We start from the raw sequence: 26453 nt of genomic DNA on the forward strand, positions 1-26453 counted from the left end.
TGTATTCTGTATGCTGCTGTCTGTATTCACGTGTTTTTCAGAGGAAAGTCAATCTCTTCTTTTTACTTGAAAACCAATGGGATATATCCCCAAGTATCAAACCAAATTGGATTTATTGTTAATTGAAAGTGTGCTTTGTGTTGTATTTACTGATTAGTTTGTATTTCAATTTCTGCTGGCCTTCAAAATACAGTATTGTACATCACTGGGAAAGAACGGGGGGCTCTCTCCACCTCAGGAAGCAAGTTTTTTCACTTTTTTTGAGTAGCTCAGATATATCATAGAGTGAGAAGTAGAAAGGCTCTGCCAAATAACCCCAGTTGGGTAAAAGGAGTGATCTGTGCCTCCTGTATTTGTGGAATTGGCTTGTATCTCCACAAAGATTAATGTGAATGGTAATTGTTTCTTTGAAAGGCCCAGTATCATCAGTCCTGTTGGTGTTAGCCATTCTCTTTCAGTATGTTTCTGATCAAGAACTTATGCAAAATAAATAGTAAACAGTAATTTTGCAGCTTGGAGTTTTTTGAAGCTGTACAGCTGATTTATTTGCAAAGGAGGTATTGTAGGGGTATGTCTTTTGTTGCTTTCTCAGTGGAGGTTTCCACTGAGCAAAACTCAGTTTAGAAAGGCTATAAAAGACTTCCATTAAGCCTAAATTGAACAATATTCCAGTAGAGCACATACTTAATGGAAGTAGCCACATGGATATAAAATCAGTTGTCAGCAAGACTGTATTCTCACTTTTAATCTTTTCTCCATAATGCTTTCATTTTCAAAGTGTATGCAATACTTTATTTCAAAAGATTTACTAGTATTATCTGCTTTATTTGAATAAGACTGTATGGCAAAATATTTCAGTTGTTATTATTCTCATGTATGCTAGGGAAGCTGGGCTAGAATAAATTATTGTTACGTGAGTGCATAAATGATTTGGAAGCCATACACAGAAAGTAGTTCTCAATGATATACCATTAAGTGCAGTTTTGCAAGTTTTTTTCCTTGTTCTGCTGCTATTCAGTATTCTTTCTGACAGCTTGGATGAAAGGTTAGGAATTACGCTTAATAAATTCATAGATCAGAACATGCCTGTTGGAAGCAAGGCAATTGAAAATTACCTTGATAAAGTAGCAGAGTAGCCTAGAAAATGTCAGGTTTCCAGCAGTTACATTAGAGCAAATGGAGAATTGTACATATGGCTCAATGTAGTCAGCTGCACATAAATGCAGATGGAAAACAGCTGCCCAAGCACCCATTCTGCAGAAAATGCATCTATCATAGTGATCCCAAACTGAACATGCACCAGTGATGTTGTGCTACTGCAAACAGGGCCAGTGCTAATGTGGGTTATAGAAAGGGGAGTAATAACACATAAAATGTAATTATTTTGCTCTAATCGGCACTGATAAGGCCTCAGTGCCAGAGCTTTACTCACTTGCGGAAACCACAGCTCATATGGGATCCAGCAAGAGAGCAAGCTGGGCTCAAAGATCTAAACCACATGGGCCTTCAAGGAAAGGTTGAAGGGTTGTTTAGTCTAGAGATGAGAGGAGGAAAGGAAGACATGATAGCTGCTTTCATATAACAGTGGGGTGACTCTAAAGAGGAAGGGATTTAGCTGTCCTGTATGCTCTCTGTACAGAAAAGCAGTAATAGGCTTAGATCTCAACAAGGATGATTTAGTTTAAGCGTCAGGGGAAAACGAAACTGGCAAGGAAAAGTGGAGCTCTGGAATAGGTTGTGTAGGAGAAGTTCATGGAATCTTCCACCTTGCAGATGTTTTTTAGGTTAGATGTTTTTCTAACCTATTTTTGTAGGTTAGACAAACGTCAGTAGGCATGGCATAGATCAAATCACCTGCTAGCTCTCTTCCTTTAGTGCTTTCTATCTATGTGATAAGGATAATAATTATACATCCAAATTATTGTTTAATGTGGATATCTCCACAAAATTTCAGGGTCTATAACAAAAAATTTTAAACTAGTTCAGGAATTTATTGCATGGTGTATGTATTTACTTTAGCTTGAAGCAATTATACTTTTTCTATTTTTGCCCATGTTAGTATTGATTGAAAATTACTATGGTCTGATGGCTTTGTGAATAGTCTTTGTGAAATATATAGGTGAACATAGTCAGATACCTGTGGTAGGATACAAAGCACTCACTGCTAGCCGTGAGAGAGTTTGGTCTATATTGGAGGCATATTCTTGGTCTTACCTTTTTCCTTTAGTCTGTGATACTAAAAAAGAAAGTGGTTTTCGGAGAAACAAAGTGCTTGAACTTTCACTCTCTGGAAAAATAACTGGCAGGAAATCAGAGTAGATTTCCTTGGGTTCAGCGAAGCCCATTCAGTGAGTCATTTATGGAGGATTTATAGCTGTTAGGATTAATAGTTGCTGTCAATACATAATGGACATAGCCAATGTGTATTAGAGAGACACCAAACTTGCATAAACCGTGTATTATTCTGTTGGATGCTTACTTGTTAATTGTTTATTAATCCTCTAAATTGCTTACGCTGTATCATGTGTACAGTGTGAGAGAGACAGTACAGAACTTTCAGCCAGAAAATCTGCTATACAAAATTATGCTTTACAGAGATAATATTTTAATTAAGATTTTAAAGTACTAAGCTATCGGGCACTGAAAGGGAAAATTAGTAATACTTTAAAATAATGGTATGTTTAATCCTGGATAATATTTTAGGAACTATGCAGTGTGAGATACCTTTCTCCCTCATAAGCATCCTGTGGCTAACAGAGAGACTGTAAACTTTATCCCAAATCTGTTATTTAAGAAACATTTGCTATTGCCTGGTAAAAAAGAGAAAAAGAAGACTCATCTCATTTGTAGGGCATTTTAAAAATTGGAATTGCGCTCCAGCAACCAGTGATGACTAGTTATTGTTCCTTTTGTCAACAGGCAAGATGAAGGAGGTTCTGGCAGCTTACCAGGTCCGGGGCTCTGCAGAGTTAAGTGAGAAGTGCGCCCATGTTCTAGCATGCATCACATCGCATCTTGGGTCTGAAGTGCCAGAAGGATCCCAGCGCTGCAGACTGAGACGGCTCTGAGCACCTCAGTACCCCGTTTCTGACAGAACCCAGGGATGGCAAACGTACATATCAGTATTACCTGTCTGGGGCAGGTTTAATTTTATAAATTAAACCCATAAACTCTGTGAGTTTCTAGACCATATTTCTGCTATTGAGGATGATCTGCTCAGATGAACAGTTTTGCATCCATCGGAGGGACAGGTTCTTCTGCTGGACCAGAAGATGACAGTGGGCTCTATCTTGTAACTAATACCATTTGTAGCATCTTCTAGTGCAAATAATTGAAGAACAGGTTACAAGAAAATCCTGTAGGGAATAAGACATGCTTTGTTTTAATCTACAGATTTTAAGAAATGTTTTGTTTTTTTAAAGAGAACCACTTTTACAGAACACTAAGTGTGCAGTCTATGTGCAGCTCTTCACTGTGGCTATCTGTATTCCAGAGATGATGAATTCCCTGTGAGACACCTGAACCTTTTCAGATTTGTGATGAATCCTTAAATTATGAGAGTACAAGAAAAACTGGGCGGGAAAAGTCCCAGGGCTTTTATTAGACTAGATGTCTACAATTACTTCCTGCTGGTGTCCTGAAAGTAGGAGGAGAGGACAGGAAGTAGGAATGAAATACAAAAAAATTACAATGCATTTCTTTTTTTGCATATGCATCTATCTGAATGTGTGTTTGATCTAATAGCCAAGGGGAAAGAAACAGCTAAGTTAGCTGAGACCTCACATGAAAGGTCTGCATTTTTGGGCAGTATTTGCTAATTTTGTCTCTTGAATAGCTATAGGAAAGAAAGAATATGTATATGCCCCACCATATGTGAAAAGTACATCCTTGCCATTCCTTTATTTATTTTTGCTCTTTTAAAAATTAAAGTGCCAGTTACTTGGAATGCTGTAGTCTGTGGTCTCTTTACATTTGTTTAGTGAGATCCTTTCAGCAAGATCATACCCATTATAGTGTAACTGCATGGTGACCACAGCTTTGGGCCTGTATAATAAAGATCTAAATTCAAAATTTTATTTCTCATCATTTTCTCTATTTTTATGTTGTATCTGCCAGTCTTTGATTGGAATCCCACTTATTGCTGATCACTGTTTAGAACAATTTAGAATTGACAAAAAATGTTAGAGGAAGGCGTTTGTACCTTTGGACGTTGTTCTCCTTTGTATCAATCTTTACACAGGTCAGTAGGCAGAGGGATAGAAAATGTTAGCAAATCAGTAGTGATGCTTAAATTCAATTTGCACATGAGGCCCCAGGGCAATAAGGAGATCAGGCTCTTCACATCCTGTATTTAAGGCCATACTAAAGTATTGACATCTGGTTTCTATTAATTAGTAATCCTGGAAAGGTATGGGAGGAAAAAGCTGCAGAAAAGCTGAGTCTAAGCTGGCTTTGATTTGCTGCGTGTGTCATACATTGCGCTGAATATACGTACATCAGAATTTAAAACCCAATTAGACTCTTTTTCCTTCCTCCTCCTTCTTCAATGACAAAATTTTAAACTATAAAAAATGTTATTCATGTAGCAATTAAGTTTATGTGAGCAAAGACTGCAGTTCAAATATTAATGTGGTCCTCACAAGGCTGCGCTAGCTATGCTGCACTGTAGGCAGGGTTTTCAGGCATAGTGCTGATGCTATAATTAGCTTATAGCAAACAGAGCATCCTTAACCTTCAGAACCTGTTAGTACAGCATCCCTCTTATCCTGCATCTTATGTAGTTACTTATGGATGGCAGAGTGCTGACTGCTGCGAAGTACACACCAGAGTGTTTCACCATGAGTGAGGGCAGACAAGAGCATCCCAGTGCATTTTCCTGATCAGTCTGAGCTATTTAAGGCAGTGCTCCTCCTCACAAGGGGCAGTCCTGTCTTCCCCTTCTGCCTCACTCACCCCTTCCCTCTACCTCCCTGGAAGAGCCGCACACCTATGAGGCTTCCTGGTCTGACTGAAAACATCCCCATGTAAGAGTTAGCTCTTGTGCTGGCTCTGACACTATGGAAAGGCTGGGAACAACCAACAGTTTATCAGCAGTTACTGATGGAGGAACCATGCCTTCAGGTGCCTCTAACTGTTGATTAACTAATCCTATTACCTAAACTTTCTATTTAAGCATATTGCTTTCATATGGCTAAGAAGTATTCCTTGATTCAGTAACGTTGCAAATTAAATAAAGCACTGGAAATTAATTAAATCCATAGATTTAATTATAACACCTTTAAAATTACCTGTGCAGTGGCAGTATGTGAGTAACCACAAAAATACACTGTTATGAGACGAATACATACTTGCCAGTCAAATTACTCTGAAGACCAAAACTTTTTCAGAAAAACAAGTAAAATCTGTGTGCCGCAGCAGTACCAGGGCAGCATAAGCCTCCTGTGCGAGCAGACCTGTAGCTGTTGATGAGGTATATGCTCAGAATGCGGCCGGATGGACCCTCCAGAGCTGTAGATGCTTGAGCTTGACCATGGCACCATTTGAATTTGAATTTGAATGTCAAAATGACTTGCCCGGAGATCAGGGACTGTTTTGGAGAAACAGCCTTTTGTCTGTACTATACAGGGAGCTGCTGGAAGCTTGACTGTCCTGTTGGGTGAGCTTTTCTGACAAAACGTGTGACTGCTGCCCATCTGTTGAAGGAGCCATTATAAAACAAAACACAGCAAAACAGGCAAACCTCCCAGCACTCCAGTTAGGGCAGAGGTTGGAGTTTTTTGTTCTTCGGCTGAATTCCCCTTTGAGAAGCCTCCCAGTGCTTCCCCTTGGCATCTGGACAAGCTCTCCTTTGTGAAAGGACATGAATATGGAGAGACCTGCAGTGCACCCGTCTCTTCAGCCAGCTTCAAAGGAAAGTTTCACAAGTCATTCTTTTCTGGCAACTTTAAACATCCGAACTGAGGCAGTGCTGGCTTTACAAACAGTATTAGTTGACTTTGGTGACTTGGAGCAATTCAGTGTTTGCACGATTAGAACAAGTACTTGGACTATACATGGACTGTGTAGCTTAGCAGGCAAGAGTGTTGCTTTTGCTGACTGAATGTAATGTGAATATGTAGTTTACATTCAAATAAGATGGTCTTAATTCCTTAGCAGACAATAATCCATTCCAAGAAAAAGAACATCTGTCCAGGAACCAGACCTGAAATAAATAGCAGTGTAGAGACAAGTCTTTTGTCCAGCATTGTTTGGGTATTAGACATCTAAGAAGCAGTTGACTCTCCAGGTCACAGCTGGCGTTCTGTTGACAGAGTAAGAGCATGTCTCTGCTACAGCTGTGACTGTAGTTCTGTTCCTACTGCCAGTCTGCATCACTGCGATAGCATGGGCTTTTATAAATACCAGCTTGCTTTAGATTACTTACAGTAACATTGCCTTAGTTTTGAATTGTGTGTGTGTACATGCAGCTGTTGATCCATCATATTCACGCAAGGGAAAACCCAGCAGTGGCTATCATATTGTCATTTATCTCAAAAAAAGCCCAAGTTTTTTTTAAGAAATTATGACCATATTTCATAAGCAATAATCTATCTTATTTTTTTTAAATTCTGTTGCAACCTCCATATAGGAATCTCCAAATACTTGCCAAATACTAAATAAGAGAGTTTCACAGAAGTTTCCAGGCAGCATACATTTTATTCTAATGTATAAGTAGATAAGCCAAGTCTCTGGAGAGCTAAGTAACCACACTTGCTGCACAGCAATTAAAAATGTACAAAACTAGTGATAAATATGTAAGAAAATCAACATCATTAACAGTTATTGGCGTGATTTTTCTCATTCCCTGTTGTGCTTGCCTTCTAAGCTAAGGAAAGCTCCTCTGTTAGCAGCTTCACCTCAGCTCTGTACCTGTCCCCTCTCCATCCTGCAAGAAACAATTACATTGTATTACTTCACCTGATAATCTTAACTGCCACACACAATCGCTGTGAAGGGTCACCTTTTGACTTTGTGTTGGGTTACTTCTTGACTGGTTTCAAGGCTGTCTTCTTCTCTGTCATGGCTGCCACTTTTTCCTCCTAATAAATGATGCTCTTGAGGTAATGTCTGGTTTTGAAGTTAGTCTTTGCTGATGAAGTCAGAGGGAGAGAACATGTTCCTGGCTACGTTATAAAGAAGGAGGGTTTCTGTGGCGTGCACAAGTCCCTCAGTAGGTGGTGATGTGCAGCCACTCTGGGTGTTGAATATGAGGTGCAGAGTTAATGAAATACTGACAGTCAGTCATGACTTTATTTCCCGTATGTTGTCACTGTTTTCTTAAACCCCACTGCAGAGCTAGAAGTTGAAGTGATGGGCAGAATTAACAGCACTCATAAAGGCAGATAGCAAACTTGACTGGGAAACCCCTGTCCTTACAAAGAACTCCCCATGCAATTACTTAGGTTAAAAGAGGCAAGGCAGCCAGGCGTGCTCTCTCAAACAAACTTAAAACGTGGACTGGTGAAGTCAGAAGATTGCAAGGCAGCACTGAAAATGGACCATGTGCTGTTCACAGCAGTTCCGCTTTTCACAGAGGCTTCCTATTGCCAGCACAGGTCTTTAAAAGACTTTCTTCCTTTTTGTTACTCCTGCTAAGGATAAACAGAAAATATTTTTATCAACTTTAAAAGAAAAATGAGTGTAAAAAAAGCATTGTCAATATTCTGACATTCTTAAAGCAATAAATAAACATTCCCAAGGAGTGTGGTGGATTCACTGTCCGGGAGAATACTTAAGTGAAGCTTCGTAGTCATTTAAAGGGTGGCAATGTCCCCATGCAGGCAGAAGCATTGTGCTTGACATGGGGACTGTTGCTGACGTGTGCTCTGTGGAGGGTTATGAAGACCTCAGACATAGTGATCTAAATGACCCCAAGCTCCCTGTTATTTAATCCCATCACCTTTCACAGCTACCACCCTCACTTTACTCCCGTGCTCACTTTGTATATATGCACTAGGGAGTTCATGCTCTGTCTCCATGGGAAGCTGGAAGTGCAGAGCTCTAAAACAGCAGAGCAAGTTAGAAAAATAGCAATTTCAGTTGTACCTGTGGTAGTCAGCTGAACAATATTTTTCTTAAAATCCTAACTATGTAAGTTCAGCGTGAATAAAGCCCCAGACTCTTATTTAGGCACAAAGCTCCCTATTAAATCCAGTTAAACTGGAAAACGAGAAATGGAATATTCAAAACTGTGTTACTTATCTCCTTCAGTAAAGTTCTGGAAGCTGGCCAAAACCAGGAAAGTGTTTACTTATTTGTGAACAAGAGGTTTGGTTTTGAAAAACAGCCCAAAATATATGTGTGAGATACAGGTCAGGTTCTTATCATGAAAGTGCTATAAAACATTTCTGTTAGTCTTGCTTTTGCTGTGACACTGAAGTGTCCTGCACAATACAGATTTGGATGGTTTCAGGAATTCTCCTCCCAACAGCCTTGTTTATAGCAGCTGGATTTCTAACCGATAACCTTCACAAGGCCCAGACTAGGATTTGCTCTTTGGTTTATTTTGGTTTTGTTATTATTGTTTGTAAACAAAAGAACCACAAAATAAAAGTCAGAAGGTAAAAGTGAGTCCAGGTAAGCTAAAACAGAGACCTTTGTGGTTTCCAGCTAAGAGTTCCTGTCTGATGCCACATGTACCCCCCACTCCCCAGCAGTGGGTATATTCAGCAACTAATTAGAGATGTTCTCTCTGATGAAAGCCCTGCCCTGCCCAAAATCCTGATGATGCTACATGGCCAATGTGATGTTCTAAGCACCTTGGCTTTCTTTAGCTTGAGTAAAAACTGAAGCACTTGCAGACCTGAAGTAGTCGGCTTTCTGACAGTTTCAAGCCAGAGCTTGACAAAGATGGGGCCTGTTACTTGTGTTTGCTGAAAGAGCTCCTTTGCACAGCGGGGGAAGCAGGAACAGCCTCTAGTATAAATAAAAGCATTCCCACAGAGTTTGAACAATTATTGTCATCTGTATCTGGAAGACATTCAAACGAAATAAAACATCTTTTTCTTTTTTAATTATTATTTTTTAGAGTGTGTCTTCTGTACATGAGCCAGTGCTGTTTCCATGGGCGTTCTCACAGCTTCTCCGTATTTATCACAGTGACAGTAAGAGAAAGACTTGTTAGCATGGCTTTGAAATTGTCAAAATTTCTTCACTCAGTATTGCAGCTTAACTTCACATAACTGACTTCAAGTTCTGTTACAATAAGAGCATGGAATTTACTTAGCTGTTAACGTTATCTGTGAAGAGAAAGATACTCACTCCTATTCCAGCTCCACTTCTCAGTCAGTTTCACAATCGGCTTTTGCAGGGGCTACTGGAGCAGTGATTTGTTGTGAAGGGCAGTCCATCCCATACCATCTCCATTAGATTTCCTAGAAGTCAGAATTTATAAAATGCAGTTAATGATGAGGCTCCATTTTTTGTGCTGTCATTGACCTTTTCTGTGCTTGTTTTTAAGATTTTCCAACCCAGAGATAGTGGTGGTTTTTGTTGTTTGTTTGTTTTTTTTTTCTTTTTCCCTCTTTATTCATAGGCATAAATTCTGGAGCTTCAGGAACTCTAAGCAACATATAATAGGAGATGAATCAAAACAGTCTTGGAAAGCTTCATGTTCCATGGCAGAGGCGATAAGTAACAGAACCTGTACATAGCAAATTAGTCCTGTAATGAATTTCCTGGGCCTTTCTTATACATAATCACTTTGTTGTCTCTTCCCATCATAGTACAGAGCATGTATTTTGCAGGATATATTTGTGCTAAGAATTACAGACTGAATTCTTGTAATTCAATTGTCTCTTAATGTCCATGGCAAAACTTGCACAAGCTTCTGTGTGACCAAGCCTTGGCTCAGAATGGTAAATATTTATCAGTGCACAGCAGAGACACCACATGCTATGCAGAAAATCATGGTTCTTTGCCACGTACTGGAGCTTGTGCCTATATCATGGTGACATCCCTGTGTGACTGAACTTGCTGTGAGCCAGTGTAGACATAGAAATTCAAGGGAGAAAAGAATGTCCTTTGATGATGAAGACATCCATGTCATGTGAGTCTGTTCAGTAACATATCACGTTCTTTCCTCACTGAAGTCAGTGAGCATCAATTAGTCCTAAATATTCAAGGCTAGAAACACCATAACCCAAAAGAAACAAGAAGCAAGCATGGAAATACAGAATGGCACAATGCATTTTCTTAAATAAATTCATTTCTACTCTTTCAAAAACCCCAAAGGAAAATTCAGATACCATAAGCTCCCAGTGGTTCCAGGGGCACACTAGGCTCTGAGGCCAAACAAGAGCTCTCGTGCCCCTAAAATTCCTGGTCTCTAGTCAAGAACAATAGAAAAAATAATAGAAACACCTGAAGAGCAGTTAAAAGATGAAGTCTTTTCAGCAGAGGTAGCACTTCAAATGATGAATGCTGTCATTCAGGTTTGGAAAGGCAACTTCAAAGTCAGTGATGTGTTTACCTGGCTTGGTCCCCTGTGGGTCTTTCCTCCCATCCTTGCTGTGTTTCTATTTGTGCACAGGAAAGGTAAACCCATGCTCTCAGTCATGGTCATGCAATGAAGTTGAATTCCATGACTAGTTTTGCTTCGTTATAATGAGTGCCGCTGATGCTGGCAATGTTGGTCAGTGCTTTGTGGCAAAGCTGTGCACATCCTTTCAGGGCAGTTTGCCGCAGCAGAGCCAGGATAAGTGTGTGGCCGCCTTTGATCTGGTGATGCACACTCACAGCAAAACAGCTGCCAAGGTCCACGGTAAATCAAGGAGGAATATCTGAGGTCAGAACTCCAGCAGCACAGCAAAGCATTCTGGTGTAGACAGCTACCAACCTGCTGCAGCTGGGAAGTGTGGATCATGCAGCTTTCAAATGCAGATGAATAGGGCCTTGTAATAAAACTTAACTTCAGTCTTAGGCTCTTCAGTTTTTAAATACAGATTCTTTGCCATTCCCTTTGCTACCAAATGCCCAGTTACATATAATTCCAGTCAGCCTAATGCTTTTCATCCATCTTCTTAAAAAGCCCAGGTTGTTAAGCCCCTTTTTATATTTATTTGATCTTTTTAAGTATCGCACATGCTTTGAGTGTGCTTTTTCATGGCAGCTTTATGTTCTTACAGGTGAGTACTGTATCTTAGATGGGTTTAAGAGCAGCAGTTGGCCATGTTTCACACTTTGTATCAGCAAAGTCTTCCTAGGGCAGCTTGTGCCCCCTGGTCAAGGCAGGGCGGTGGAAGGTATCTTCCTTTCCCTGCTGCAGCACTTGCCACCCTTTCTGCTGTGGCCCATGGCTGGAGTGGCAGGTCCCCTGTGCTGGGCCCAGGGGCAGGAGATATGTCCTGATGGACTTACCAGGAGTTAAAGGGCTGAGGCAGAACCCGAGAGCTGGGTTGTTGCCACTGCAGACTCCAGACAGGAGGGGTCTTTGGCAGCATTCCTGGGGTTCCACGTGAAGGCAAAGGGAGCCAATTGCTAGCTAAATGTAATTATATACTCACTCGAAGTTTAGACAAGACAGAGTAACTGATTGCAGTACTTGGGAGACTTGAATAAAAAGAACTCTCAAAAGAGCTCTTACTCAGAAGCAAGGACTGTTTGCCCAACTACGTTTTCCTTCTGTCCCATGTAAATCTAGCACATTTTTTTCCCCGTGCGCTGTTAAATCTTTTCAGCCTTTTGGAATCAGAGGGGCTTTAGGCCTCTTTTGCTTTCCCTTTACTTTTTCCTGGCTCATTTTCCCTTACATGCAGGGTGGCCCCGGGTGTCCAGCACCACTTACGAGCGGGTCATTTCCCCACATCACTAGCAGGGCTCCGGCTCTCCCCTGGTTCCTGCCGAGAGTGGCAAGGGCTGGAGAAAGAACCCCGCAACCTGCGGCAGCTTTTCCCCGCAGCCACCACAGGAGGGAGCCCTTGGCGTTCCGGGGGCCGCCGCCCGGGACCGGGACCGGAGGCGCTCCGCTCCTGGTAACGGGGGAATGCGCCGGCTGTGGGCTGAAGCGGGTGTTGGTGATTTCTTTCCGTGCCCGCAAAGCTGCGCTTTCCCATTCGAAACAATTTCAATTAAAAGCGAAAAATGCAATCTGGGGGGTCAGGGATTTATAACCGGTTTTGCCCTTCAGAGGTCTGGGTGCAGCCAGGGGGGTTACTGCTTTCATACTCCAGCCCACTCACACCCTTCCCCTATTATTTGAGGAAGCCTTTCACACAGCAACAGGGAAGAAAAAAAAATATTGAAGACATAAACAGAGAAATGTCATTTTGAGTGTGGCCCTATATTTTTACAGCCCAGTCCATCACTACTTCCATGGGAAATGACATATCCCCCTGCAATGACCATTGTCAGTTTTATTGCAGAAATTTTCTACATTCAGCTGCGCTGGAGCCCATCTACAGGCTGCCCAGCAGAAGGGAAACACCCGCATGTGTCTCTGCACACTGAAGCTGGGTCTGGGGATTAGCAACTAATTAAGAGATTAATTTTTATGCCTGGGCACTGGAGCATTCACAGCATTTGCTACCTGACCCAGCCTGTGTGCCTGGCCACGAAGGAATGGCTCAGTGCCGAGCCCAAAAGCAGGTAACTAGCCTGGCACTTTCCATAGCCTACCTGGGCACCCTGTCAGCACCTGGCTTCAAGTTTTGTTTCTCAAACTCAGTGTGGGAGCTTGCTGGTGTGAACAGAGCAATGGAGGTGTGGAGGGGCTTTCTAGCAGGACAGCTTCACCCAAGCATAGCTGTGCATGGAAACCGCTGCTACTGGTTCTCTTACATCTAAGTAGCACAGTCAGTACTGACTTGGCACTGTGCTGTGCAGATGTAGCTTGACAGATCCTATTTTGACCAGACCTCCATATGGTGAAAAAATTGAATGTAGCTGCCCAATAAAGAGTTGAAATGACCTTTGAGGCGCTTTGTAATGGAAGAAAGACTGAGAAGGGATGTGAAGCCAAATTCTTCACCTACCAACCCGCTAAGATGCCACAAAATTTTGCAGTGATTGCAGAGCACACAAACACTTACACAGTATTTGAGAATGAGCAAAGATGTTCCCTGAAGAGAGGGCTATGGATGCGTGTAGAGAACTTTTATTGCCTCCTTGCTGTCTTTGTGAAAAGTCAGAGATGGGGAACTGTGAAGGGAGTTACAGTACACAGCTGGGCACACTGGGAAAAGAAAAAATGACTTGCCCAGAAGAGTAACCACATCTCTTCTTCACACAGCATGGGGACCTTGATGCTTGGAGAAGTCAGTGTGCATATTCAAACCAGGCAGGCTGTAATGTGAGCAGTGAAAGAAAGTGCTGCAGTCAGGCAGAGGCTGAGGAATGTAGGTTCCCTGGCATACTGGTTAGCAACTGTCTGTGTTTTCAGGCAAGATTCAATCCAAAGATGGATTGAAGTAACAGACTGCTCTATTTGATTGTAGAAGGAGATGAGGGAAACACAGAAAAACGGACAAGGAGGTCTCTTATAACTCAACCAGAATAGAAGGAAATACTGAGATTTCCTCCATCAGGTGGGGTGTTTATTGTCCCAGACAGAAAGCTTCTACCTTTGGCATTAAACCTGAAAGACCCAGAAACATCTAGCTGCTGTAGCCAAAGCAGCTAAACCTAGGTTGAGCAGCTGGAAGAAATGCCTCGTTGGAGCAGAGGTGGCAGCCAGGGTAGTAATACTCATTCACTTGGACAGATGTGTCTTTTCTTCCATTTAAACAGTGGCTCTGTCTGCTTCTCTTTATGTTTCTCAGCAGCTGTAGCACTCACTTTCCACATCAGGCAGCCAGGGACATGCTGAGGAGCAAGAAATACAGTGATCTCCTTAGTGCTTTAGCAAGACCAAGCCCTTGCCCTGTCTTGTGTTCCTTCCTCTCTGCCCTCCTCAACACACTTCTCTTTCCAGTCTGTTGTACCTTTACCAGGTTCACGTCTGCTTTTGCAGTCCTACTGCTGGTCTGAGGCTGGTGGCCCCAGCACGGATGTGCTTTACCAAGCCCCATGAGGCCTTTCCCAGAGTGTTGCCAGAAGGTGCCCAGAACCACGTTTCAAGCAGAAGGAAAGGGTTACATGCGTCATTAACAGGCCATGTTTACAGAGAAAAAACAAGACTCCTCAAAGAACGTGACGTATGCACACAGGGAGGCCAGTTGCCTGTTTTAAAACACAGTGACACACTTGAAGGCTGCCAGATTCTGCAGCTCTCACACGGTACATGCATGGTGAAGTTTTTCATACTGTTCAGCATTTGCCTACATCTGATTTTAGTTAAAAACAGATTGAGAAGCTGGGGGAAAAAATAGAAAAAGAAACAAGAATTAGGAATTACAAAAGCCAAACACAAACCCTCTGATAATTGTTGCTGCTTGGAGTTACAACATATGCAGAAGACGGCAGAACCTCTGCCAGTGAATCACCGTGGAATGCGTCTATTTGTTTAACTCCTCAGGAGTTGTGACATGACTCATTTCCAACCTGGAGACCAAAGAGAGGTTTTGAAGGGAAAGTGTAGGATAAAGCAGGCTCCTTGCAAAAGTATGAGGACAGTTTTAATTCTAGCCTTTGAGTTCCAATTCATTAATGCTTTGCAATGTGATTGCAAAACATGGCCATCCCCATTTGGTAACATCAGATGCTTGCATTCAGTAGCACAAATTGGCTACATGTGGGCTGGACAATGCTGAGCTAGGCTTTATTTCTGTCACTGTCAATTGCTTTCTAATATTTTGAGGTGTCTTTCCATACAGTTTTGAAAAGCCAGTTTTGAAATCAGTGTACCTGATTTGCAGACAGGGTCCTTTAAAGCTGTTAGGTGCTATAAACGATACTGCTCAAAAGAAGCCATCCGTTCTCAGTGGAGATTTGTCAACCATTGCATCTGATTCACATGGGAAAAGAAATTTTGACCGTATGAGTCACTTCAGCCTTTGGATACTTAACAAAAAGCACGGTGTGATTTGATGCATGACTAATGCGTTTGTGTATTCAAGAGTCTGCGGATGCTAATGGAAGTTAGAGTCATATCTAGAAATGAAGACACTTCAGAGTATACCGGCTCATTAACTTTCATCTATACATAATCATCTGCTGTTTTATAGGTCTAAAAAATTCCTTAATGCTCTGTATGTTTTAGGAGTGGGTTTTAAAAGTCGTCTACATTAATTCTTTGTTTAAACATCCCACTTATCTAGCATTAACCATCTCATTGTATTTCACTTCAGTTCATTTGCAAAGCTTGTGCCTTATCTAATTAATACACATTTTGTTGCTTGCTGGGAACTTCCCTTCTCCAATCTGTCACTCCCAAGGATGTTCACGAGAAATTTCAACCTCCTTTTGTTAATAACATTTGCAAAGCGACCTTTATTCTCTCTGGATACCTTCATTATTCACAGGTAGTTACTAAGTAACCCGTACAATTGCTGTAGGCCATGCATCTCTTATTAAGAGCAGTGATCTCTGGCTATTCAGTGTTGGTATTGTGGGACTGAGGGCCTGAACCCTCTGGTGTTGGCTCTACCCTCCATTTGAAAAGGGTGTTCATGAACCACACTTTTGAAACTTTTAAATTAACAGGGATTTTCAAATGACAAACTGGGCCTGAAATAGTAAGGCAAAATATAGGAAAAAAGTCCTTCTATTCATCATTCTCTTTAACGTTTGCAAGAAATAAGTGAAATATATTTCTCGATTAAAGTTTTTTTAACTGTTTTTCCCCAGTTAGCAAATTATCTATATTGCCACTGTTTTTTCTTCTTAATGGATGAAAAGCTACGAAAAATTCTTTAGGAAAAGAGGTGAACTTTGTTTTTGTTTTAATTTCAGCTAAAACTGTAACTGAAGCTTTTAATCATTGAAACAAAATCATTAGTTCTATTTTTAATTAATGCAATAATGAAAATAATTTCAATCCACCCTAATTGTGGATCACCATGGTAAGAAGTCATACTGAGAATTGCTCACATTAATTTTAGTGAAACTTTGTGAATATTTTCATTTACAACTGGTAGCAGTCAGAAACACATTGCTATTGTATCTTATCATTCTTTGAATAATTATCACTACCATTTAAGGCTTATTTTATGCACATATATTCTTCAGCTCCCTGATGTATACTCTCTTGACTTATATACTTTCCTTTCCCACTTTTGGCTATGTTTTGCACAGGTATTATCATGATGTTGGGACCCCTATCACATTACTTTGGCACAGCACTGTAAAGAGGTATGTGGGCAGAATGGACCAGAAATGAATTTTGGGCTCGGGTCCAAGTCCATCTCAGTTTGACACAGGTAACATTATCTTTATCTCATCCTTCTGCTGTTAGTACTGAGCAGAGATGTCATGGCATGAAGGAGCCAGGAAAACCAAAAATACCTTCTGACTCTGTCTCAGGTCAAATATAGTGCCACCCCAGTCCTGTGTTGAATTTAAAGTAGTTCCAGTAGTGATGCCAGACAGTGACTTCTGTACCTAATTCTGCAAAAATGACATAATAGAAACATAAACTTTCAACTAGACTGCCCCAGGACAGTAGGACCAGAAAGCATTTTCAATGATCCCACCACTGGTGTTAGACCCGTAAGAAAGAAATGAGGGCTTTTTGTCAAGTCTGCAGTACTATGTCCATGATATGCAAAAGTGCCTTCTCAGCAAATGATAACCCCTTTAGGTGGTCAGCGTTAACCCATTAGTGGAAGGATTTGCCAGCCACTATTTATTGAGCCACTTAACAACTTTTGTCTGTTCTATTAAACAAGAACAAAGGCCAAATGCATGTAGCAAAGGGGACACTGATCCCATCCTCTTCTGAAAATGCACGTGCTATAAACACAGACCTCTGTGTCAGCCCACTGCTGACAGTCTTAGCAATAAACACTCCTTGGTAACATTGCAAAAAACCTGCTCCTTTCACATTTTATGTGTCATGCTATTGTAATTGTTGCTGCACAGAGTAGCGCTAAAACATTGCCCTTCCTTTCCCAGAAACAGTACAGATCTGTACATGGGTGTTGCAACTGCATCTGTCATTAAGTTGGCTGCTAGGCAGCATTACAGATGCCAAGTGCATTGTAGTATTTTTCACCTACAAGGCAGCACAATTATCAGACACCAATTTGGGATTATTCTGTTTCCCCACAAGAGGTGACATTCATGCTGTTCGGCACTCATCGGGATTATGACACGGCCTTGGCTTTTGCCAGCAGGTGCCTGGTGCCTTGCAACGCTGCTGACTTCTGCAGCAGGCATGGGAGAGCTGAGGGTGGCTGCAGATCCTGCTGGGATCAAGCTCTGTAACAGTAGTGTCAAACTGCTGAACTTAATTGAAGGGGAAGACGTGTTGATTTAGAAACAGTGCAGGCAGTGTCATGTTTTTGAGGAGCTCTTAAGCGCTTAGTCCTTCGGGAGCCAGCTGTGGAGCTGTGGTCTGGATGCAGGTCCTGGCATACTGCAGGTATTGAAGAGGGATAGGTTTACTCCTTGCTAATATCTGTTTACCCCTGGTAAAAAGTTCCAGCAGATTTTTGTTTCTTGTTTATTTTGTTACAAGTGCCTTTTGGGAAAGCAAATTTATTCATGCATCTGTGCTCTGGCTTTGTTTGACATATTGACTGGCAGTTTTCATTTTGCTTAAGTTGCCCTCACCCACTGTACTGTTTGACATAAATGGATAAATACAGGAGAAGCATGTTTTGAGAAAAGAGAGGAGAAATTGCAGTGGTTTCAGTGAGGTGAAATGGCAAAGCTTGTCTGAAGTGAAGGGAAGCTCTTATTGCTGCGCCAGTTCTGCTGTAAAGATGCAATAGTGTTTGATATCAAGAAGCCTCGTGCAAATTTGAGCTACCAGACTACCGACTTTCTGGCAACAGGGGTTTCTTTATTTTCCTGAAGCAGGCTGGTATCTGGTATCTGCAACCGGTTGCTGAGACAGTACAATGTCCTCTTTCTGATCTAAAAAGATACCACTTGCCACCCTATGGACCCAGTGCCCACAACATGTCTTGCTATTGGACTGGACAGTCACCCTAAGTGCTCAAGGGAAGCTTCTGTTTCCATGAACATTAATTTCTTTGCAGTGGCCAGGAGTGCCAGGCCGTTGCAGTAGTGCGTTTGAGGATTTCTCACGGCTGTGCTTCACCTTGGTTGAAAAGGAGGTCAACTCTTTGTCAAAGGACACAACTGTATTTCACACCAGGCAGCTGAGTAACCATAGCAGAGTAATATGTGGTGACCAGAGTTAAAGTCCAGACAGAGGAATATAGTGATGAGCTTTCCATCTTGCAGAAGAAACCTTGCTGGTTTTCCCTTTCACCACAGGCTGACCAGTGGTCACAACAGCTCTCTGCTTCTCAGGCAAAAGTATTTAACAAAATTTTATGTCCTTACTGTGTGACTGATACAGAGGCGGGAGTATTTCCCTTTCATGCAATCCTGAAGTGTGTCACTACGTGATGCAGAGCTACCCCATTACTCACTTTGTGAGCCTTGCAAAATTTTGGATTTTTGGTGTGTGATTCATTCATCACACCTCTAAGTCTATTCTTGCACAGGCAGAGGGTATGTGAGGAGAGGCTGGAAAATGGAAAACCAGAGCTCTTATTGTCAAGGCTTAAAATGCAGGGTCAAAAGTGCTGCCAGTGGTGAAAGACTGTATTTGTGTCTTTATGACAGTATGCTGATCCATCAGTGCTGGAGCATGCTGGAGACCCGTGTGACAGCCTTCACAAAGCTGTACATCAAACTACTGGCACACACGAGTGCCTTTGGAAAAATGGCGCTTGAAAAGCTCATTTTCCCCTGGTGACATATTCAAATTCTGTGGATAGATCACTGTAGATAAAAAGCAGATAAAGAAAATTGGGTGGAGCATTGTGAAATTGGAAAAAAATACTGTATAGTATAGTCAGGGTCATGGTTTATAGTGCATTAGGTAGACAAAGACCTCTCCTTGATTTCTTCCTCTCCCATTCACCATTACAGTACTATGGCATGGTAAGAAGCCGTAACAACCCAGTCATTTCTAATTTGTTTCAAAAGAATACAACTGTACTTGTCAGGAAAAACTAGTCAGTTGAGCAGAATTTTGTAAAAAACAAATGTTACTGTTTGGAGAAAAAGATTTGGCTTTGGGCTAGGCTCTATAATCTTATGGGGAGATAGAAAGCGGTGTTCATTATGAGGAGAGAAAAGGAAGTGTTCATTTTATATTTTTTCTCCCTTCAACCCAAAAGGATGGTGAGGAGCATGCATAATTGTGTATGTCCCAGGGTAGCCAACACAAGGGGATCTCCTTCGCTCCTTCTCAGCAAATAAAAAAGCCAAGGCAGAAGAGCAGCTTGTGAACATCACACCAGTGAAGTCAACGAGAACAGACAATGCCAGAAGACCTGAGGTCATTCTGGCCAGCTTGGTGTTTACTTGCTTCCAGCTCCTGTTTTAAATGATGTTACTGAGAACATGCATTTTCAGTGTGTTCCAAACCCAAGGGAGACAAGCAGTAAAAAAAATTGCATATAGTCAGTGCAACGGGAGAAGTTTGGTGACTTAAGAAGTGGAATTGTCTCACCACAAAACCAAAGCTAGCCTTGCTAGCCTGAGTGTGAAGGGTTTTCCCAGTGGGTCCTGATACAGGTATCTGGGCCACCAGAGGTAGCCACATACAGTGTTTGGCAGTACCAGTTTCTATCTATCATGAGCTACAAAAACTGGTCCTTGACCACGAGAGCCTGGAAAGCAGGCAGGTGAGAGTGGACACTCGTTTCTTACAATGTGTAAAATGCGTCTGCATAAAGCTTGGAGCCTCTATTTGTTCTCCTGGCATGAGACTTTGGGAGGTTTGGAGACCCTGGTTTGCGTATGTGCTTCTGTGAATCCCAATGTAGATCTGCTCCTGATGTAAATACAGTGAATACAGAATTTATCATTATTTTCACATCAAATGCTGCAGGTCGGTGTCTCTGAATTGGTCTATTTTCTTGCATAACCTATAGCAACAGCCAGACTATCCCAGTGATCTGTCTGATGGAGGAGCATTAATTTGCACTTCCTGAGGACACAGACCACCAAACAACAGGAATGTCAGTAACCGAGGATTTTTTATCAGAACAGAACAGAAACAGATAACTGTTTCAGCTATCTATGGGCTAAAATAGTTACACAAGTGGTCTGTTACTGCACTCTATAGACTTTTCCTCGTAATTTAGACTTGTTGAAACCCGAGCTGTGACAAACAACAACTGGTCTTCAGGCTTTACATGATAGCATTTGATAAAGACTATGTATCAATGAAGGGCTGCTAAACTGCAGAATCGTAAGAATTTCTCTCTCATATTCTCTTGACTTTTCTCTGCCATTTGCTAATCCATCACTACTCTTCACATCCTAGTCCTTTCTGTTGCTGCAAATGATCCCTGCATAAAAAAATATCAGAAGAGGCAAATATAATATTTGCCTTCATTTGATTGATACTCTTTTTAATGTGATTGTTCTCCCACATGGGTGGCTCTGTAGCACCAATTTATGCTGGTGAAATGTGCATATATATAACATCCTGAGCTCATTCATGGTGGTAGGACCCAGAGACCTAAGCAAGATACAGGCTTTTCATATCTAGGTCAACAGTGTGCAAGTAAGTCACAAATAAGTAGGTCACTAAGGAGTGGAAATAGGTTATCCAATTGTAACATGGGGTGAGGGGTGCCGGTCCACTTCTTGGGTACATTTCCAGAGTACAATAGCATCACAACTGACATTGACATTGACTGGTGTCCCCCCTGGCGATCTCCGTGGAGATGCCATGAAATAAATTGACAAGGAAATAAAACTACACTGTCACATGGGAGAGGGCACACTCAGGTCTTGGTGCAGGCATACTGGGAGAGCAGCACATAGCCTGGCTGGTGAAGCTTTTGCTTTTCCATCCATTCTGTGCCTGATTAATGGACAGAAAAAGGACTTCATTTTCCAGGACTTTATTCTGACACATTTCATCAGCACTATCACTTGCGAATACATATACGACAAATAGTTTCATCCTATTATGTCAGAACAAATAGCAGCCTGCAGGCCTGATATTCTGCTCCATTATGCCACTTCTATGCTGGTGCAATTTTACTGAGCACTTATGAGCTCCACCAGACTAAAACCAGCACCACTCTGCATGAAGATGTAGGGTCTTTATCTTCCAGAGGATGGAAGATAAAGCTCCAAGCCCCTGCTGCATTAATAGTAGGGCTCCTAAGCACAGACTTCATGAAAAGTAGAGCCAGATACTGCACTTTGAAGCTAGGACATTTCTACAACAAGGAACAGGAAGACATAGTCACGGTATTTGTGCAGTAGTTGTGTTACAGCAGGTCCTGGTTTGGCTCTGTCAGGTTTCTATGCTTCGTGCTGGGAGGCACAGGTTACAGAAGGAACCGATGGCTTGTTCCCAGAGCTGTACAGGGCTGACGGCAATTCAGAGCAGTGTTGCCCCTCAGCTCTGGGTCTGTTTCCCTCTCAGCCCTGGGTAAAAGCATTTCACAAACTGTTTGAAAGAAGGTACGTCTGTAGTAACTATTCAGTGGTCTTTGTAAAGAAACAGCTGCTCAGAGTGAGGGGGAGAGGAAGCAAGAGAATGCAAAGCAGATGCTATGTGGTGCTTTGTAAGAGCAAAGACTCCTGCAAACTGCTATTTAATTTATTTTTTTGCTATTGGGGTCCTCAGAAGTACGTGAGAATGATGGATGACTGGATTTGTTAAGTTGGTCCAGAGTTTGTCCTGGTTTCCTAAGTTCCTCCAGCTGGCCCCATGAAGCCGGTGAGCTCGAAGATGAGGAGGAAATGGTCATACTATTTCCCACCTGCCTTATGTAGTTTCTTTGCTCATCTTCCAGTGTACTAGCACCCCATCCAGGCTGATTTAGATATAAAATCAAATTGAAACGGGGAGGAGAGGAATGAAGACATACATTAATCCAAATAAATCAGACAAATTGTGTATGTTACTTTTGCCTCTCTCTGGGATTAGAGTCTGTGTTTATATCCTAGCTTTTAACTGAATTATCTTTAAGTACAAATGCATGTGAGCACTAAGCCTTTCAACAGCTGCAATGAGCTCCAGCTCACTCATAAAGTCTTCTGTGACAGTTTGACAATAGGAATAACTGATGCCATGTTAAGCAAAGACAAAATACATGACTACAGTGATCTCAGCTGAAAAAAAAATACCCTGAAAAGAAACCAGAGTGCTTTTAGTTTTTTGTGGTTTGTTTTTTTTTTTTAAATAGGAATTTCATCAATAACCACCCATGTAATATCTGACCACTCCATTCCATTCTTTCCCTTGCTCTTTCTGCTTTGTCCTAGCCCTATCTTAAGCCCTTACAAACATCAGGCACGCTACTATTATCTGCAGTTTTCCGGGTGCAGCATAACATGTGATCCAAGAACATCCTTCCTCTCCACTTCCCATCTCTGTAGATAACAGTGCTTTGCAAACAGCGCTTCCAAAACCTCTGCATTTTCCTTTGCTAGGAGCTGAAGACTGCTGGTATGTGTAATTTAGTGTGGTTCCCTTCGATTTATGAATTATCTGTTGGATTTGTTCTATGTAGCTCTTGCATGGTAGGGAAAAAAAACCCTCATCCCTGTGTAAGAAGAGTAACCAAGCATGGATGCTTGGAAATGGCTTGATTTTTATAGGGGAGATAAGCATTCTCAGAAACCTTATTTAAGCAGCAGCATGCGTCAATCCCTTGAAGACTTTTCCGTAAGAATAAATGTTATACTCTGTAACATACGTATATGAAGTAGACTTGAGGACAAATAGTTGCTATTTAGTTCCAGATAGAAAATTTCAGAGCACTTAAATAGATTATAATTCCAATTCACTGTAAGGTAGGTAAGCAACAACAATTTCACTACTTTTTTACTCTTCATCAGCTGTACTCTCCCTGACTCAGGGAGGCATGGGCTGCAGCTATACTAGCAATTTAATGCCCAGGACCACTCTCTGGACTGAAGCCAACTGTGTTCCTATTCTTAAATTCTCCTGCCCTCCAGAACAGCATGGCTGCACCCAAACTGCCTATGGGGAGTGGCACTTGTCCTACCAAAAAGACAGTGGGCCAAACTATGGTTTCACAACCTAAAAAGGTAGTGTTAGCTGTAAATTAGATTATTCTGGTACTTAAGCACCTAAATTCACTGTCACTAATGTATAAGAAGGGCATTGTGTTGACACATTTGCAGGAAAACTCTAAGTGTTACTCTAAGTCACATTTCACTTATATTCACATTTCTATATAGCCTTTTTGCAGTGCTCCTGCTCTAAGCAGAACTTCCTATTAGTCATCCAATTCAAACTAATCATCATGACAAAAGAAGCTTTCTGTGCTTGCAGAGAAAGCAATGGCTTTTCATGGGCTGTTTGATGTCCTAACATTTCAGGAGAGAGAAAAAAACATACGGAAAAGAGGAAGAAGGGCCAGACAGTAAGGAAACAAAACCAGGGAAATATTTTGATTGCAGAGAAAGTTGGCTAGTCAAAGAGTCCTTGTCTCCGTATAATACTGTTTATTTTCTGATCAATCTGGGGTACTGGGTATTATTTATTGGACATTGGATAGTGGATATTAGATAGCAAGACAATTGTGAAGAAAATTTCCTAGCAGGTGAGACTGGTTTTATGGCCCATTAAGCTGTTGCAGAATAACCATAAAGAGTGCATTAAGTCAGTACCTTCAGCAAAGCTCTGAAAGGCAGAGTTGCGCCCTCACATGTGCATATTTCACACACCCCCCGCCCTTTTTCATTAAAGGCATTTGTGCATGTGATTTCCTTGTAGTGAAGAAAGAGTATATATTAAGCATGCAGTGAGTCAAGGGAAGGGCAGTAATATTGCAAACCGGTACAGGGGAACCTCAGTAGGCAAGGGAGACTTTGAACTTCAGCAGCCATTTCAAGTCAGAATTATGGGGGATTAAAAAAAATACTTTGGACAATCCTTATGCAGTTTTACAAGGTGAGAGAATAAGCAGGGTATGCAATACGCACACAATCAGGCCTACATAGCTCTCTACCACCATGCAATAATTCACTGGAAATCCACAGATTTATTTTTTATTTTTTAGTTGCTAGTACCCTCATAGGGTTTAAGAGTAACAAGAATTGACCAAGAATAATGATGTTACTGAACTAACCTGTGCATACAAGGACAACAGAAAAAAATCCTAACTAAGAAAATATAATTTATTATTAGGTTTTCATTAAAGACATTTTTTCTACATCCTTCTGGTGGGCTATACAGTATATTGCTTGGGCAAAGAAAGGAACCGATTCCCTAAGGTCAGTAATTCTAGGTATCAGTTTCTCTTCACACCATTTCTGAGGTAGCTCCATCTCTGTCCAAGTATATATTGGCATGATTTTTTTATACCACTTATGGGGGTAAAAACAGTCATATGCATCAAAATGCATCAAAAAGAGTGTGTCCAGCAGGTTGAGGAAGGTGATTCTGACCCTCTACTCTGCTTTCATGAGATCCCACTTGGAGTACTGTGTTCAGCTTTGGGGCCCCCAACACAAGAGGGATGTGGAGCAAGTTCAGAGAAAGCCCACAAAGATGCTCAGAGGGCTTTAGCACCTCTCCTATGAAGACAGGCTGAGAGACCTGGGCTTGTTCAGCTTGGAGAAGAGAAGGCTCCAGGGAGACCTTAGAGCAACTTCCAGTACCTAAAGAGGGCCTGCAAGAAATCTGGAGGGGGACTTTTCACAAGGGCATGTAGGGATGGGACAAGGGGGAATGGCTTTAAACGGAAAGAGGGGAGATTTAGGTTAGACATTAGGAAAGAATTCTTCACTGTGAGGATGCTGAAACACTGGCACAGGTTGCCCGGAGAAGCTGTGGCTGCCTCATGCCTGGGAGTGTTCAAGGCCAGTTTGGATGGAGCTTTGAGCAACCTGGTCTAGTGGAAGGTGCTGCTGCCCATGGTACTGGGGTTAGAACTAGATGATCTTTAAGGTCCCTGCCATCCCAAACCATTCTATAAGTCTGTCAAATTATACATTTGGGAAGGATCTTTCCTGTTATTGATGTGGCATAATCAGAAATCTGCTGTGTGATCACAAATTGCACACAAATCTTGGAGGTCTTTATTTGTAGGAGCTTAGGTGACAGTTTGCAACACTGTCCTCTTGAGTATTGGAAAAATCCTGATCACTTAGTCTCAGTAACTGCATTTGTAAAGAAAGGTCGGTTGTCACCTGGTAGCTGCAACAGTATCGTGACAACCAGTTATTCAGTGTTTGCAAAAGGATCTGGTAATGAAATATGCTCAAGACTGCTTGTATCCTGTGTATAAAGCATTAGATTGTCTTAATACAGCATTAAAAAGCTGCCTATCTCCAGGGACTGTTCCCCCTAAATGTAATGCATACCTGTAAAAAGAATGTGCAGAAAGCACACTTAGACTCCCTGTTTTTCATAACTGCCTCAAAAGCATGTGGTCCACCAGTGAGAAAAAGCAAAGGCTCTTATCAGGCAGTAATAGGTAGGGATGTCATATATTTGTTTCCTACTCCTCAATGTCTCCCACCATTTGTGTTTTATCTCCAGAAATACTCAAAGGCTGTAGCTGGGGTCTTCTGAAGACAAAGCTAACAAGCCTTTGCTGTTCTCAGTTCAGGGACTGTACCCTTGAGGAAGCTGGCAATGACACGCTTGGTGTTTCAGTCATTGCTTCAAGCTGTCCCTTGTCAAATCAGACTTTGCTCATGTGTGGAAAATGTGTTCAAACCAGTTAGCTCCTCCTGAAACCATTCAGAACCACACAGAGGGAGGTCTTGAAAAAAAACCCCCAAAAAACACAACTAAATATATCTGAATATTGATGTATCTCTTTCTATATATATCTGTATATATAGATCTTGGTATTTATATATATTACTATTTATATATTTATATGTGTATGTAATTATGAACTATCCTCTTGAGAACTGAACAGAAGGAAAGCCTAACTTTCATAATGAAGTGAGCAGCATACAGTCATGTGACAGATAGTTTATTTTCACTATGTGAGTCTGAGAGAGCAGGGCACAAAAAAAAAAGAGTAAAAACCCCAAGGGGCCTAAACTGCTCCTGGGTTTTGAAGTCAAGCCAACGTATTAAGGCTGGTGCTTTTCAAGAGCTTCTAGAGCACATACAAGATGGAAAACGAGACACGTAGTCAAATCTTGACTTTTTTTTCAACAAACGCAGTTACTAGCTGCGGTGATGAGTCTGTGGTCAACAGCAATGAGGATTTTGTTGGAATTCTGCAAGGGAATGAATCTGAAGCAGCTGGAGGAGAGAAACTGTCTGTCCAAGTGGGTTATATTGTGAGACTCTGCTGTACTCTCACTATAAACTTGTGCCATATTTTCCTGCA

At 41.6% G+C, this 26453-nt stretch overlaps 1 protein-coding gene across 5 annotated transcripts in view; it reads left to right on the plus strand.

Moving 5' to 3' along the window:
• The window catches only part of SCAF8 (SR-related CTD associated factor 8), a 94439-nt gene extending 90368 nt beyond the window's left edge, over positions 1-4071 (plus strand). For all 5 annotated transcript variants that reach the window (XR_009746606.1, XR_009746608.1, XR_009746607.1 and 2 more), the window contains one exon: positions 2920-4071. The gene's annotated coding sequence lies outside the window, so the exon portion shown is untranslated. The remainder of the gene's footprint in view (positions 1-2919) is intronic.
• Positions 4072-26453: the final 22382 nt, after the last annotated feature.

The sequence above is a fragment of the Pezoporus flaviventris genome, unplaced genomic scaffold (genome assembly GCF_033815535.1).
Source record: "Pezoporus flaviventris isolate CSIRO_AGI_PZ_B2104156 unplaced genomic scaffold, CSIRO_AGI_Pfla_v1 ptg000066l, whole genome shotgun sequence".
Classification (NCBI taxonomy): domain Eukaryota; kingdom Metazoa; phylum Chordata; class Aves; order Psittaciformes; family Psittacidae; genus Pezoporus; species Pezoporus flaviventris.